General features: G+C 48.7%; 1 long non-coding RNA gene and 1 pseudogene across 2 annotated transcripts; both read left to right on the forward strand.

Moving 5' to 3' along the window:
- Positions 1 to 251: 251 nt before the first annotated feature.
- Positions 252 to 12895, forward strand: LOC141371772 (uncharacterized). 2 transcript variants are annotated; one of them, XR_012377001.1, is made up of 3 exons: positions 252 to 1031; positions 4361 to 4638; positions 5973 to 12895. It is a non-coding gene; the product is annotated as an uncharacterized lncRNA (long non-coding RNA). The 2 variants fall into 2 exon arrangements; XR_012377000.1 differs by having other exon boundaries at positions 4361 to 12895.
- A 3169-nt stretch (positions 12896 to 16064) lies between these two features.
- On the forward strand, positions 16065 to 16608 carry LOC112813883 (small nuclear ribonucleoprotein E-like; annotated as a pseudogene).
- The last annotated feature ends 842 nt before the right edge of the window (positions 16609 to 17450 follow it).

Raw genomic sequence — 17450 nt, forward strand, 5'->3', positions numbered from 1 at the left:
GGGGGGCGCCGGGCGCGGCGGGGGGAGGGGCGGGGGCGTGGCCGAGGGCGCGGGGCGACGGGGGCGGGGCGGGCGGCACGGCCGCAGGGGCGGGGCGCGGGCCGGCTCACCGTGGTCTCCCGCACTTGGCTCTGGAAGTGCTGTTCCCGCGCCGACACCTCGTCCTGCCCCTCCATCCTCCCTCATGCACGCCGCCGCGCCGCCCGCATCCGCGCGCTCCGCCGCACCATCGCCCGCCGGTCCGGGACGGGAGCGGACTGACAGCGGGCCGCCGTCCGCAGGGTCGGCTACCGCGACCCCCGCCGCCGCCGCCTCGGCCCCCTCGACCGCCTCAGCCGCCTCAGCTGCCGCCCCAGCCGCCGCCTCAGGCGAAGCCGCTCTAGCTGCGGAGGGCGGGCGCGGGGCGGGGCTGGGGCGGGACCTGACGTCAGAGGAAGGCGCTTTTGCGTCAGAGAAGCGCGCCGCGACGTCTGCGAACGGGAGCCGCCGAGGGGCGTGGCCTACTGGGGAGAGGAGGCGGGGCCACGCCCCCAGGAAGTGGAGGCCGGAGCCAGGCTGTCAGGACCAGTACCCGGCCCGGTGGGGACGGGGCGCGGGTCGGTTTGCTGGAACGGGTTCTTCCCTCTGTCGCAGTGGCAGGTGGGCGGCCGGCCACAGTCTCGGTGCAGTTGTTCCCGGCAGAAGGGAGTCATCGTGGCCCGGCCCCCGGCCCCGCCGGCAGAGCACCGCGCAGGGTCCAGCCGGTCTCCCACGAAAACCTGGGCTCGGCCAAAGCAGGTCAAAGGCCAGGAAGGACTGGCTTCGGACACGTTTTGGGCGGACCCCTGGAACCCTGGCTTCTGTGGCTCTGCTAACGGGTTTGCCCGCTCGGAAAGCGTAGATAGCCCTGGATGTGAGGCGCTTGCCAACTCGGTAGAGTCGCCTCCCTGCCCCCGGGGTGTTTTACGACCCCCCGGAGACCCTCAGCAGACGTTTCTATTAGGGACCTCCAGACCTACCGAACACAGTCGTTCATCCCCATGGTACGTTCAGTCTCTTTTTTGGATTTTTTGGATTCTTGCCATGAAAAAAGTTGGAAGGAATATTTATCATTTTACTTTTGGATTTATTTGACTACAAAGAAGTCATTTAAATTGCTGTTGGCTGTGTGATTTTGGGGGGCATCTCTAATCGAAAATTCTAAGGAAGTAAAAATATCTAGAAATTGCTTTCAAATTATTTTAATGATATATGTGCATTTAGATTTTTCAGTATCTTTTGCAATTTGGAATTCAAAATGTTTTCATGACTCAAAAAAAAATGTTTTTAAGGTCTCCAAAAATCGTGTCAACCCCATATACTGTGCTTATGATGCAGTAGGCTGTAAACTGTTGGTTACCAGTGGGAGGACTCAGAACATGAGGTTTGTTCTGAGGGAGTGCCCCTGCAGCCATAGGCTGATTAGAAACCAGGAATGCTTCCAACTGCTTGAATGCAGTGTTCACTTTTATTTTTAAAATGTCTCAGAATCCAAAAGAACCAGGGAAAGACAAAGTATCTGAGTCTGTTTTTCTAGACGCCCGGATTCTGAGAGCTGGGTTAAATACTTGTCCAAAATGCTCTGCATAACTTCTGGGTTAATCTCTCCAGATCAGAGGGTAAGCAGATCAGATTTTAAGATGTAAGGTATTTAGGCGTGTTCCACAAAGTGGGTGCATGTATTTCTGCTCTTTCTAACCCAACCTCCAAGCATGTAGAACTTTATGTTTTCTTCATCCCTTAGCGCCCAGGGTAGGAGGCTTCAAAAATGGCCAGAACCTCACCCCTCCCTATACATCTCCTGTTTGCCTTGCCGTGTTGCCCCTCCTTCCATCAAGAAGTGGTGTTGGGGCGCCTGGGTGGCTCAGTCATTAAGCATCTGCGTTCGGCTCAGGTCATGATCCCAGGGTCCTGGGATAGAGCCCTGCATCAGCAGAAAGCCTGCTTCTCCCTCTTCCATTCCCCCTGCTTGTGTTCCCTCTCTAGCTGTCTCTCTCTGTCAAATAAATAAAATCTTTTTAAAAGGAAGGGAGGGAGGAAGGAAGGAAGGAAAGAAAGAAAAAAGAGAAAGAAAGAAAGAAAGAAAGGGAAGGAAATGGAAGGGAAGAAGGGAAGGGAGAGGAGAAATGGTGTTTATTTTCCACCCCCTTGAATCTGGGCCTGAACAGGTGACTTGCTTTGGCCAGAAGGACAGCAGAAGCTATGAAGCTACTTTGAAAAGTGCTTGTGCATCAGGGCTTGTCCCTTCTTACCACCCCTGGGCATCCTCCAACTGCTACTGTGCAAATAAGCCCCAACCAAGCTAGAGATAGGGATCCCAGTTTTCTCTGGCACCTATCTAACACACTCTTTTTTGCATCCCTCTAAAACATAAATCTTCCCAAAACAGTTTTTCTCCCCTGCTAAATGTACTGCAATGCAGTTATTCTCACTAACTGTAGAATTAAATTAAACTCCTTAACTTGGCATTCAAGAGCTTGACTTTGGGGCCCCACCCCACCCTTCCAGACATCCCCCCACTTCATTCCCTGAAGAGCTCTTGGCTACAGCCTGGCTTCCTCCCCTCTCCAATCCCCAATTCCAAGGGCCAGCCCCTTTACTTACTCCATATCCTCTTTCCTACTATTCAGAGTCAGTGCTTCCCTTCAGCGTTCCCACCAAGACCTTCCTCTTACACTGCTGGTGGGAATGCAAGCTGGTGCAGCCACTCTGGAAGACAGTATGGAGTTTCCTCAAAAACTGAAAATAGATCTACCCTACGACCCAGCAATTGCACTACTAGGTATTTACCCAAAGGATACAAACGTAGTGATCCAAAGGGGCACCTGCACCCCAATGTCTATAGCAGCAATGTCCACAATAGCCAAACTACGGAAAGAGCCCAGATGTCCATCAACAGATGAATGGATAAGGAAGATGTGGTTCATATATACAATGGAATATTACACAGCCATCAAAAAGAATGAAATCTTACCATTTGCAACAACATGGATGGAACTAGAGGGTATTATGCTGAGCGAAATAAGTCAATCAGATAAAGACAACTATCATGATTTCACTCCTATGTGGAATTTAAGAAGGAAAAAAAGATGATCATAGGAGAAGGCAGGGGAAAAATAAAATAAGATGAAATCAGAGAAGAGACAAACCATCAGACTCTTAACTCTAGGGAACAAACTGAGGGTCGCTGGAGGAGCAGTGGCTGGGGGATGGGGTAACCAGGTGATAGGCAGTAAGGAGGACATGTGATGAAATGAGCACTGGGTGTTACATCCAAATGATGACTCAATGGCCCCTACCCCAGAAACTAATAATACATTATGTGTTAATTGATTTCATTTAAATTAAATAAATAAATTAAAAAGACCTGTCTTCTCCACAAAGTCTTTCCTGATGATTCCAGACACTTCATTCACACATTCATCCAAAACTGTGGGGACATGATGGAAAGACCGCTGGGGGCGCCTGGGGGGCTCAGTGGGTGAAGCGTCCGCCTTCGGCTCAGGCCATGGTCCCAGGGTCCTGGGGTCGAGTCCCGCATCGGGCTCCCCTGTCAATGGGGAGTCTGCTTCTCCCGTTCCCTCCGTCCCTCTCCCCTGCTTGTGCTCCCTCTCTCTCTCTCTTTCTCAAGTAAATAAATGAAGTCTTAAAAAAAGAGAGAGAGAGAAAGGGAGGAAGAAAGGAAAGAAGGAAGAAAAGAAAAGAAAGAAAACTGCTTCAGTCCCTGCTCTCACAGAGGTCACAATCCAAGGGTAAAGCAGAAAGCTTACAGAGGTTATGTTCCCAGCCATTCATTTGGCCCTTAGCACACATGCCCTTGTACCTGTGTCTAGTGACAGTCAACATATAAGCTCTTTAAGGTCTAGAATATCTTTTCTTGCATCTTGTAAACATCTGTGTACTTCCTGCAATACCTGATAGAATGCCTTGCACAAAGTAGACACCTAACAAATATTTCTTGGTCAGTAGGCTGGTTGCCCTGAGAAATTTCCCAGACTTCTTCACATTTCAGTATGTCTTCAAATTTCTATATGGATGTAAATAATTGCCGGGGCCTTGCTGGTGCTTCCAAACTTACCGTTCACGGACATCCGTGATGAAAGGCCATGCTTGTCACTGTGTCCTCTGGCTTCACTGCCATGTCATGTCTTTGAAACTGCTACAATTCCAGGTAATTCCCCTTGCTTCACTAGGCCTTGCTTTGATTTTCTTGGTCATGATGAAATCAAAGTTTTGAGATATAAGGTGACAGAGACCATTTTTTTTAACCTCTTTATGCCCTATACAAAACCAAGCCAAGCAGTACTGAGATGTACCCTGTATTCCTTCCAGGCTCTGTCAGAGAGGAGCTCTGTCTTTTTCCCTTAGCCAAATACAGCAAGAGAGATGAACAAGAAAAAGTCGAGAAACAGCCCAGCTATCCCTCTGCAGTGGAATGGGTAAATAAACTGTGATGTGTTCATGCAATGGAATAATCCCCTGGGGTAAAAAAATCAATGAGCTACAGCTGCAAGCAACAATATGGACAAATCTCCGAAACAGTGTTGAGCAAAAGGCCAAACAATGCATACTGTATGATTCCGTCTGTGTGAAGTTCCAAACCGTGCAAAACAAAACAAGGTATTACTGAGGGATACAAACATGTAGTAGAATTATAGAGAAAGAGGGGGAAGGATAAACTTCCAGGAAGGAAGGTCAGGGCAGAGAACAGTGGGAGGTGCTCAGGGGGCCGCAGAGGTGACTGTGCTCATTGCTAAGACTTGTATCTGGACCCTGGATGTGGCTGTTGCCACTTGCATAATGGATCCCATAGGGGATCCCCCTCACGTCACTGCAACGGGTCTCTCTAATTGGAGGAGCCTGGGTCACGTGGCTACACCTGAGTTGCAAAGGAAGTGAGTATGGGATATTTTTGGCTTCTTTTTTGGGATGGAGTCCCTGCCTCACAGGATATGGGATTCTCATAACATGGAAAGGGGCTTCGGATATGATTCAGCCTAAAGGAATTATTTGGTCCAAATACAAAGTTCTCTGGTGCCCCAGCATAACCAAAGTATAAAATTTAGACTCTCTAGAGAAACAGATGGACTTTAGGGTTTTGTTAAGTGATAACCAGCCAGCGCTGTGCTGGAGACCAGCTCTCAAACACCAGTTGTTAATTTTTAGGAACTTTGTGAGCCAATTGTTAAACATAACCATTATTTCAAGCTAAGTTATATAAACTTACATTCAAATTATATTTTTAAGGGACGTCTGGGTGGCTCAGTCGGTTAATCGTCTGCCTTCGGCTCAGGTCATGATCCCAGAGTGCTGGGATCGAGTCCTGCCTTGGGCTCCTTGCTCGGCACGGAGCCCGCTTCTCTCCCTGCTTGTGCTCGCTCTCTCTCTCTCTCTCTCTCTCTCTCTGATAAATAAACCCTTTTCTAAAATTTATATTTTTAAAAGGTAGCAAATATTCAAAAGCCATCATGTCTTAATTATCTTATACTTCACTCTCCGCTGTGCTCCTAAAGTTACTTCAGTCTACAGCAGTGTGTTACTCTTCCTTCAGTGACCTCACTTTGGCAGCTGGAATCAGCCATGGTGGGAGCATCTACGCCATGGAAATCAGCAAATGATACAAATCAGGGCCCCTTTTCCTCCCCCTTGTAGAGCAATTTTTAGTTATAGCATACCATGGGAGCTGCCACAGTTTTGGAAATCACCTAAGTGAAGATTTTCCATATTGGGAGCTAATGTCAAACAACCAGCTGATCAAAGTCGGTGTCCTTGGAGGGAAATTGAGGGGATGAGACACTCGTGGCTGACCGTCCCAGGCGTCCGGAGAGGGAGAGGGCTCCTGCCGGGAAAATAGGGTTTTCTCAGGAAAACAGTTCCAACCCCATGAGAGTACAACTAGGTTTCACATTGATCACAACTCACCAGTGGTTTGTGTATTTGTTGGTTTTCTCAAGGGCCAAGATAAAATCACCGTTCCCTGTCACGGGAGAAGCAGCAAGCAGGTCCAGGTGCAGAGAGGGGACAGACCTTGTGGGAGTGCATCGGTCCCCCGGAGACGCCACCACGGTGTGCCCCAGACCGAGCAGATGAACAGAATCTTAATTTCTCCAAGCTCTGGAGGCTGGAAGCCTGACTTGAAGGCAACAGCGGGGCTAGCTGTCCTGAGGCTCTCTCCTTGGCGTGTGGATGGCTTTGTGTGTCATCCGTCTGTGTGTCTGTCTCATCTCTTCTTACAAGGACACCAGACACATTGAACTAGGGCCCTCCCATATGACCTCATTTAACTTAATCACCTCTTTGTGTTTTTTGTTTTGTTTTGTTTTGTTGGGGTTTTTTTAGAGAGAGAGAGAGAGAGAGAGCAGGGGCAGGGGGTGATAAGAGAGGGACAGAGAGCAGCGAATCCCAAGCAGCCTCCGTGCCCAGCGTGGAGCCCAAGGCAAGGCTAGATCTTACAGCCCGAAGATCACAACCCAGACCAAAATCAAGAGTCGGACGCTAAACCAGCTGAGCCACCCACGTGCCCCAACTGAATCACCCCTTTGAAGACCCCATCCCAATTAGAGCCGCATTCTGAGGTCCTGGGATCAGGATGTCCACATGTGAATTTAGAGGGACACAATTCAGCCCAATAGGGAGCATGTTTAAGTTCTCTTCTGACTGTCTGCTTTTCTGAGGGAAATAAACAGCAAGATCGTCCTCCAGAGGGAAGAATGTAGTGTTTGAGGTCCTGGGAGAGAAGAGGTATGACATAGTCACCAAGGGGCAGGCAGGAGTGGACACAGTCATAGGGTACTAGCAGGGGCAGACACAGTCGGGGTGGGCGGGGGTGGACAGAGCCCCCAGGGGGGGGGCAGGGGTGGACACGGTCACTAGAGGGCAGGCAGGAGTAGACAGAGTCATAGGGTGCGGGCAGGGGTGGACAGAGTCACCAGAGAGTGGGAGGTAGTGGGCAGAGTCACCAAGGGCCAGACAGGGGTGGGCGGAGTCACTAGAGGGTGGGCAGGAGTAGACACAGTAGGGGAGTGGGCAGGGGTGGACAGAGCCCCCAGGGGCGAGCAGGATGGATGAGGAAAGGCACATCATTTCCCGGCAGCCCTAAGCTCCAGCTTGGCACCAGACCGCCCAGCATCTAACTGCCCCCTCTGCCCAGTAGCACCCTGGGCCCTGCTCTCCAGTTACTGTGCTCAGTGCTGACCAGCGTTTGTTAACATCAATAGATGAACTGCGACTTTGAAACCTAGAGGGGATGGTGTTTATGAACAGTGTCAGACATCCGAGTACTGGATTGGAATACCAGCTTTACCACTTCTTGGTTGGATGGTTCGGGGCAAGTCACTGATCTGCTTTGTGCCCCTGTTTTCTCATCTGTAAATCAGCTGGAAATAATGAAGAGGCTTCACTGGCATTGGTCACTGTGGTGAAATGCCATATCCACGAAGTGCAAAGGCACCCGAAATTTAGCCGTCATCACCATCGTCATCTGAAAAACCAGGACCTCAGCATGGACTGCTCTGACATTTACCTATTGGGTTATGTACCCACGAAATAGTCATAAATTTCAAGGAAATTCATGGCAAACTTGTAACTCCTACACAGGGGATGAAAGACAATGCTTACAGTGGAAGAGCGGAGCTTCAATTTGCCAAGAGACTGCGTGGCTGTGGGTATCCACGAGTTGGGACTTAGAAGGACCAACCAAAGGAAATGAAGGGATGTGGACCTGGCGTTGGCAGGGGTGGGTGTGATTACAGGGAATCATGGGAAATATAAGTCCACAGATAGAAAGGGCGTCCCCTCCTCGACTTGCCCTCCAACCTTGGTGTCAGCTTCTGATTTGGACAAGATTCTGTCTTAGGTGAGTCACGTGGTTTTCACCTGCCCTGCTAACTGTCACTGAAGCCGGAATAAAGAGATGATCAAGGTCGCTCGCAGAGGAAAGGAGAGAGACGTGAGGAATTCACGTGTGGGGAGAATTTGGTCTTATTCACCTAGCGTGCCATCACCTTACTGTGGCGCGCATCACCCTTTCCACAATAATGTATCAGATGCCACAAGAAAGGGGGACCCGCTAAATTCCAAGAGAAGACACCTGTAGACATCTTTAAAGGTTTTCCCCTTGCAGTATCCACACAAAATGGCCTGATCTCTGACTCAGAAACAACTAGAGGAGGCGCACTTTCTCACCAAGGTGTACGTCCGGTGGCAGGGAGCAGAGCAGCAGTAGGGATGGCGGCCTGGGCCAACAAAGCGGGAGAACCAGGAGGAGACGGGACACGCCGAGGCTGGTCGGGGGTGAATCAGGAGAACAAGGTGTGTTCTTGGACTCACCACAGCCATGGTTTTGTCATGACGACGTGCCGGCCTGAATATCTCCCTGCGGCTCAGCAAAGCCTGCTGGGGCCTGAAGCCAAGGTACAGAAACTCTCTGAGAAAACATCCTTGGCTGGCAGAGCCAGCTCGGAGACGGCTCTAGAAGGAGTTAAGTGCTCAGGAAAAGGAGGCTGACCTTCCTTCCCCTTTTTATGATAGCTTGTTAACTCTTCTGTCTAAGGAAATGAAAGAAATGCTGAGGAACATATATTGAAGAAGTGAGCCCTTCTCCCCTCTCCCTCAGACCTGCTCTCTGGAAAAGCCAGGGGTGAGGGCCTCTGCCCGTTCCTACACACAAAGAAGTATTTGTTACCCAGGCCAGAGCTATTTTGCCACTTGATACTTTTATTTGACAACGTATCTCGGCTACGGTACCACATCACTATGTACAACTCTGTTTCATGCTTCCCACCGCTTCATCAGTACTCCATTGACTAGGACTTTTTACATTTATTGATCTAGTCTTATGTGGACAGACATTTAGATTGTGCGTTTTTTTATTTTCTAGTCTTATCAGAACAGTGCTATACTGTATATCCTTTGTACATATATTTTTGCACGCCTGTAGGAGTCTTGGGGGCGAGTGGGCCACTGGAGAGAATCTCCTCCGGTTTGCTCCAGATGAAGCCAAGGCAGCCCAGGCGCTTTTGGCAAAGGCTGCACGGGGCCCAGGTCCATCACAGCAGAGGGCTCCCGGGGCACCTGGGGGAACCGAGCCAAAGCTGGCTGGGAAGGGACTGGGTCACATTTGGAGTCTTCCCTGGCCACTGGGCCTGGGGAGGGAGACTGCCCTCAGAGACCTTGGGGAATTCACGCAGACCTCACCCAGGCCTCCCTCAGAGCTGCCGCCCCCGGGACAGGCCCACTGTGGGTAAATGAAGTCAGCAATGCCAGAAGGGAGGGGTCAGCCGGGACTCTCTCTTGCCTATTCCAGCGGCTTTAGAAAACATTAATTTCGGGGCGCCTGGGTGGCTCAGTCATTAAGCGTCTGCCTTCGGCTCAGGTTATGATCCCAGGGTTCGGGGATCGAGCCTAGTATAAGGCTCCCTGCTCAGCGGGAAGCCTGCTTCTCCCTCTCCCACTCCCCCTGCTTGTGTTCCCTCTCTCGCTGTGTCTCTCTCTGTCAAATAAATAAACACAATCTTAAAAAAAAAAAAGAAAGAAAGAAAAGAAAACACTAATTTAGCCCCCGAGCGCCCAGGCTACATGCTTGAGAACTGGGCCCGGGAGGGAGGGATGGCGGCAGGAGGGGCGGTGGCAGGAGGGGCACAGTCCAGGTTCACTGTCATAACGAGTAGTCACTGAACAAGCACCAGCCTCCAGCTGTCGGCTGTAACCTCAAGGGCATGAGGCAGGCATCTCGCCCAGTGTTACTTAAGGAACTAGAAAGGCTTATAACATATAGCTTGTAACACTGACAAAAATATCTTGGTTACCTTTTGCACTCCTGAGCTGTGGCATGCCTAAACATCCTGCTGCTTATGTTCCTCTTTTATCGTCTTTCTAACCCAATTTTCAAGTGAGTGTCATAAAAATCACTCTATGCAGGAAGTCAGCGCCGTAATCTCCACGACATAAACTTGGACAGCAAGATACAGAATGCTGTTGGGACACCCTGATGTGCTCTCACAATGTGCTCCTTCGGGAAGTTACTGGCAGCTCAGCGGGACATGAGGATCCACACCGGGGAACGGAACAGAGGAACCGCTCGGCTGTCGCTGGGGACACGTTAGGTTTTGTGAGAAACTGCGATCTGAGAGGGCACAGAAGCATTACTCCATCGGCGCAGGTCCTGCTCATTCGTGCGTTTGCCTTCTGGGAAGGTTTCTTTGACCATAAAACATCAAGACAAGCACACAAACAAAACATTAGCCCGAGACCCTGCGCTGCTCTGTTCTAATGTGATGTATGGCACAGCCGAAGTTCTCCTGTCGTTGTTTATGTATCTGCGTGCACGTCTTGTCTCCGTTAGTATCAGCCCTCTAAGGGCAGGGCGCGGCCCCTGTAATTTCTCTCCCTGGTGTTGCTTCGGTTCTCCCTGGGCTGCGCAGGAAAGGCTTGCCGTAGACAATGACTCGGAGGTCACAGACCATCACAGACGCCTCGAAATGCCTTGCTTGCTCACCTCATCAAGAAATCTTCAACTGAGGCAAAATGCCCTCCAAGCTGGACACTTAGAAATTCAACACAAGAACCACACACACAAGCCCTGGTTCGGAAGATGCTGCTGGTAGAGAGGCATAGCTTGCCGTTTGTGTGATGGGGGGGCTGCACGCCTGGGCTTGAGGTGTTGGAAACATTAACGGGAGGTTGGGATCCATCCCCGACAAAGGCTGGTACCTGGGCTGCAGCCTCGGCTCCCCCACCTCCCCCTGGCTCCACCAGCCGGGTCCCACCAGCCTGCACCCCGTCCTCTTGGCAGAGGGGCCCTGGAGGAGGCCGTCGACGTCCCTGGGAGCCCTGGCGGAGCTAGGGGGCAGTCGTGCTACGTGAGCCGCTCAGGCGGCTGGGGACTTGTGGCCTCCAGAGCCAGCTCTCGGTCCCCTGTCCCCAGGGCTCCCAGGCTTTGAGCTCAGGAGCCCATCACAAGTCAGAGTACTGACATCTTTTGGACCAAAGATGACACTATTTACCCTGCTTATCTTTACACTTCATTTTTCCTTCCTCGTGGACTTAGCCCAGATCTTAGGGCGACATCTTATAACGGAACCGAGAGACGATGTTACACAGAAGGAAGCTGAGGCTGGGACGGGTCCGTGCTCAGCATATGGTCCTCTGCGTGGTCTTGTCCCAGCACAGGCCGGGCGGCCCGCTCCTCCGTCCTCCTTGCTGCCCGCGGGCTCTCCCCCTGGGAGCCCAGCCGAACCAACTGCACGCTTCCCTGGGGAATAGGCCTTGAAGTGGGATGGCCTCCCCAGCGGGGCCTGAACAGCCCATCACTAAGAACATTCTGCTGGTATGTGGTACTTTACTCATTATTTAAATTCACAGTAACCCGCCAAGATAAACTAGGTTATCACCCCTTTTCAACAGATGAGGAGTCTGAAATATATGGTGATTAGCGCACCCAGGCTGGCACAGAGAATGAGCAGCAGAGGCAGCTCTGAATTCCTGACCTCTGTCCCAAGCCCAGAGCCCTCTGTGAAGTGCCCCACGGCCAGTCCAGGAGAAAGGGAGCGAACGGGGGATGGGACAGGGGAGCATAGACCTGTGGATATAGAAGCGGCTGCAGCAGAGACAGATGTAGCTATGGATCTAGAGACCATAAACATAGTTACCGTCATTGATACACTGTGACTGTCGATCCGATGGTTATGGATGCAGAGGTAAATATATGGTCATAGATAGACATTGACAAAGATAGAGACAGATACAAAGTGCTCCTTTGAGCTGGCCAAATTAAAATTCTTTTTTTTTTTTATTTTATTTATTTGACAGAGAAAGCTAGAGAGAGAGAGCACAAGCAGGGGGAGAGGCAGAGGGAGAGGGAGAAGCAAGCTCCCCGCTTAGCAGGGAGCCCGATGCAGGACTCGATCCCGGGACCCTGGGATCATGACCTGAGCCAAAAGCAGACGCTTAACTGACTGAGCCACCCAGGTGCCCCCCAAATTAAAATTCTGAGATGCAACTAGAAAGCCTGGGTCTAGAGACTGTAGCTCCTGGCTTCCTTCAGTCCACAGGACTCCTTGCTGAAGGGACGCCATGCCAGGGAGTGCAGGACGCTGGTTCCATAGACTCAAAGGCATGATAAAATTTCCCTCTCTCTTGTTCATCAAAATCAACATTCTATGTAGTTGGAAAATTTTCGAGCTTCCTGGGACAGCGTGGGAGAGTAGTTTATAAATAATTCTACTTTGTCTTTATATATGCAAGGATAGAAGGGAAACTCAAAAAAAACAGTAAAAATATTTGTTTTATGTTTTACTATTATAAAATTAAATTATAATTTAAGAGCTTCAATACATTTCTAACCATGGTAGATTTTAAGGTAATTATGTGTCTCTTCAGTAATATATTTGCTATCAACTTATTGCATAAAAGGATTGCTTGTGAATTCAAAATTATTTTTAGATTTATAGCCCTTTCAAGTGAAAAAGGGGTTTTTCAGAAATACTTCCGATTTCCAATGTCTGGTGAATCTTCCATTTGCCATCAATAATGCCTCCAAGAGAAATCCTCCTTCATATAAATCCAACCTGACATTCCTATAATGCACAGTGCAAGAGAGTGCTCTTAGGGCAAGAAATAATATCTCTGTGAATTATATTAGGCCAGCCTGTTGAAAACATTCATCCCACAATTTATGAATTCAGATGCTCCCGGAATATGCTTTGGTATTCTAAGGAGATGTAGGTGTTTTCATTTTCATTGGCTGTCTTGATAAATGTTTATTGTGGGCACTGAAAACTGCTGATCTGGAAAAACATTTTTGTACTCATTTGTTTGCCTGCCTCTAATGTTTATTACTCACATTATCAAAATTGTACATCTCTATTATGCAGCCTAAGGTTGTTTCGTTATTGTGATTTTTCCAACATAAAGCAGCATCGGTGGAAGCCTCGATGTGCAATGTCCGGCTGTACCTGCGCCTGGGCTGTCTGTCCAGGGGGAGCTTGGGGAGCACAGAAGCAGAGGTCTGGCTGGAGACACTGTCCTGTTTAGTGTCGTGTGACTTCATGTTGCTTCATGTGCTGTGCAGTGTTGTGTTGCATTATGCTGCCCATGGTATATTGTCTTACATCATCCAGAGACCATAGAGGCACGGTTGCAATGCAAAAAATAACAATTTCGTGTGGACTGAGGACAGAGTAAGTGTTTGGGCTAAATGATACATACCGTCCACACTGTCTACATTCACAGGGCAGTTGGTACTCTCTTCACTTTCTGTCCTGTCACTGTATCGTTACAATATGGGGTTTGATGGGGCACCTGGTTGGCTCAGTCGGTTAAGCGTCTGACTCCTGATTTTGGCTCAGGTCATGATCTCAGCGTGGTGGGATGGAGCCCCATGTCGGGCTCCATGCTCAGTGGGGAATCTGCTTGAGGTTCTCTCTCTCTCTCCCTCTGCCCCTCCCCCTACTCGCTCTCTCAAATAAATAAATCAATCTTTAAAAAGAATATGAGGATTGATTTGTTCATTTGGTTGTTTTAAAAGTTAAAGTCTGGCAGAGAATCATAGGGGAAGGGAGGGAAAAATGAAACAAGACGAAACCAGAGAGGGAGACAAACCGTAAGAGACTCTTAACCTCAGGAAACAAACAGAGCGATGCTGGAGGGGTGGGGGGTGGGAGGGATGGGGTGGCTGGGTGATGGACATTGGGGAGGGAGGTATGTGCTATGGTGAGCGCTGTGAATTGTGCAAGACTGTTGAATCACAGACCTATACCTCTGAAACAAATAATACATTATATGTTAATTAAAAAAAAGAAAGAAAGAAAGAAAAGTTATACTGATCACATTGAAAAAAAAAAGTTAAAGTCTGGAATCTCAAAACTTACCCAGCCTGCTGCCTCTGGATGTGTGTGTGTGTGTGTGTGTGTGCGCGTGTGTGTGTTTTGAAGATCCCAGGGAACTGGGATGCTACAATTTATCTTCATAACCAGTTCTAATGCCCAAGCTCCCGAGTCAGCAGCCTTTATCAATACAAGTGAGGAGGCTCAGTTCCTCTCAGGCTGCCCACTCAGTTCTTCTTACACTGATGTCTGTCTTGCTTAGCTCCTGGCCTACTCCTGGGAGTGGGATTTAACCTGTTATTTGAATAATATTTATAAGAGAAAGCATGTAAATAAACATGTAGCATTAAATGAAGAATTATTTGTGAAAGCCACTCAATCATTTCCTGTAGTTAGGTCACTGAAAAGGAACCATACACTATTCATTTTCTGAAAGATTTGTTTCAGAAGCATTAGAAATCCAAGTGGGAATAAATCAGATTAATTTTCAAAATTAGCAGGGATAAGCTTTATTCTGAAATCATGAATGTTCTCTTTTAATTAAATTCAAATCCTTTTAATCCCTCTTAGGCATGTTATAATATTACATAGTAGACTGGCGTGTGGCGGGGGGAGGCAGCAAATATCCTTGATCCCTGTAAATAATTAGACTGGTTGGCTTGTAAAGCATAATGTCTAACATTGTAAAAATCCCAATCTTCTACTTCTGTCTCACTGGCAAAAGCAAATAGGCTTGTGCCAGGCGTACACACTAAAACAGGAATTCAGTATTGTTCAAGGACACACACTACAGAGCCCCCGTTAGCTTGCAATGGTTTATTCAACTTGGTTTTCCTCTTCCCAAAAGCATATCAAGAAAATCATTAGATTAGTAGCTCTCACAATATGCTACTGCTCAGCCAGGTCATCAGCCAAGGGGTAGGGACAGGAATCCATTCACTGGAGTGCCATGGAGACATGGCAAAGAGCTTGTTTCTGCTTCCCTGAAACACTAGAGGTCCAGCGAGATGACAGCCGCCATTAACGTAAACGTGGCTACCAGCCCAGCCTGCCCAAACCCACCCTCATTCAGCGCTTCCAAGAAGGGGCAGGCCTGAATCTCACAGACACACCCGCACCCCTACCTCTTCTTCATTTACAGAGTCACAGTGGACCTTCTTCATCTGTTAATGATTGCAAGCAAGAGGAGACTCAAGCTTACACTGTGGGCAAAGTCAACACTTGCCTGCCCCAGGATATTGATGACGGTCTTCATGCGCTACGCAGAGTGGGGGATACCTTGCTTGGGCGAGGAGGACTCCTACAAACACATCCTTCTTGTTCTCTTCGGTTTCACTCATTCAGTTCACCAGTATCACGTGCTCTGTGCTCAGCACTATCCTAGGAAGTGCGAGTACATGCACAAATAAAGTTTATAAGTAAATACAGGACAGTACTTACAGGTCTCAGCTGTCCCATGCTTACACATTAGGAAAGAGACAAATGTAATTAATCATTTTAATTAATTAATTAAAATATTAGGTAATGACGGATAAGTGCTAGATAGAGAATTAAAATAGGATCTTGTGGTAGAGCAGATTAGGTCACTAGAGACACAGGGGGACTCTGAAATGTGGAAAGGGGAGGGTGGGCCAGAGGAACCACAGCAGCAGGACATCTTCCAAACCCCGGCCCCAGCCAGGCGTCCCTTGACCCACCGCCCTAAACTGAAGGTGGCCCAGGAGGGCTCACCCCTTCCCCACATATCCCACAGGAGTTCTGCCCACCAAGACCAGGTGACCAAGCAGCACCAGCAGGGCTGACCCACTGACAAGAAGTGACTGGGGGACACATGCCCTCCTGCACTTAGAGAAATGGGGTGGCCTGGGGCTCAAGTAGGGAGGACCCAGAAGCATTCTAGACCTCCTAAAGCACCAGATGGCTTGGCCTGAGGAAGGTCCCTCTGCCCCTCAGGTGGCACGAGCAGGACCGGTGGGAGCCCCACCAGCACCAGATAAAAGCAGAGCAAACTAGCACCTCAAAGTTTCTGAACGTTCGAATCTTCTCAGAACCCCAGCTCACAAAAGTGGGCCAGGAGCTCTGTGCTGAACCTACACAGAGTGACAACCTGCCCCCTGAAATAAAAGCTATGTGCCTCACCCAGAGTCCCCAGTCCAAGAGCCGAAATGTCTGGAGACACCTGAAGATCACCTGTCACACCCAGAACTAGAAATGTCACAACAAATGGGAAAAGACAACTGGTACCAACAACAAAATCAGGTCAGATGTTGGAATTAACGGACAAGGAGTTTGAAGCAGAATATATATAAATATATATAATATAAAAATGCCCCAGGGAGTAATTACAAATTCTCTGAAAACAAATGAAAATAGAAACCTCAGCAAATAAATAAAAATTATTTTAAAAAACGAAAATCACGATCTCTGAGTCCAATTCTTTATTCCAGAAGCTCCTTTCTAAGGTAGCGTGCAGCTTAGCACCGTCTCTGTCCGCTTCGGACACTGTGGCATACCACGGCCTGAGCCAGAAAATGCTGAAGATGATGGTGCTGCCCATCAACCTCATCTTCAGATCCCTGCGGAATAGCCCCTGATCCAGGTGTGGCGTTACGAGCACGTGAGCAGGCGGGTAGAGGGCTATGTCATTGACGAGTACATGAGCCTTGGATGACGCAGAAGAGGTTTATTCTAAAAGTCAGGAAAACAACGGGCTCAGATCATGCTAAAAGGGGTTGATGTTACTCTGCTCCAAAGTGTCTCCAACTAGAAATGATCAATGAAGCGAGAAATTCTTGAGAAGGCCATGTACTTTGTTTTTTGAGGTGTCGTTTCTTAGAATAGTCCGAAAAAAATTTGTTCATACTGGTTTTTTTAAAGATTTTATTTATTTATTTATTTATTTGAGAGACAGAGAGCACAGCTGGGGGAGAAGCAGAGAGAGAGGGAGAAGCAGACTCCCCACTGAGCAGGGAGCCCGACATGGGGCTCGATCCCAGGACCCCAGGTTCACGACCTGAGCCGAAGGCAGACGCTTAACTGACTGAGCCACACAAGCGCCCCGTGTTCGTACTGTTTTGATTACCTTTATGTTATTACCAGATGACAATAAATGCTGTGGGGTGTTTTTTACCTAAAAAGTAATAATCATAAATAAAGAATGAAAATTACAGAACTGAAAAAATACGGCAACCAAAATAGAAAACTCACTGGACAGGCTCCACGGTGCAGTAGAAAGGACACATGAGAAATCAGTGAACTTGAGGACAGACCAGTGGAATTTACACCACTTCAACAAGAGAGAGAAAATGACAGAAAAAAAAGCAGCTTCAGGGACTGTGGGACAATAATTAGCGATCCAACATTCATTTCCTCAGAGTCCCAAAAGGAAAGGGAAGAAGGGTAGAGCTGAAAGTGGATTTAAGGAAACCCTGGCTGAAAACTTGGGAAATTTGATAAAATACATAAACCTCCAGATTCAAGAAGTTAGGTCACCTTAGACATGATAAACCCCCCCCCAAAATTCATTGACGATGCATCGAAATTAAACTTCTGGACACACAGACCAAGCAAAAATCTTGAAGGCAGCCAGAGAGATGTCACAAAGTACCG

Source organism: Callorhinus ursinus, unplaced genomic scaffold (genome assembly GCF_003265705.2).
Source record: "Callorhinus ursinus isolate GAN/ISIS: 27379988/994484 unplaced genomic scaffold, GSC_fseal_2.0 scaffold99, whole genome shotgun sequence".
Lineage (NCBI taxonomy): Eukaryota > Metazoa > Chordata > Mammalia > Carnivora > Otariidae > Callorhinus > Callorhinus ursinus.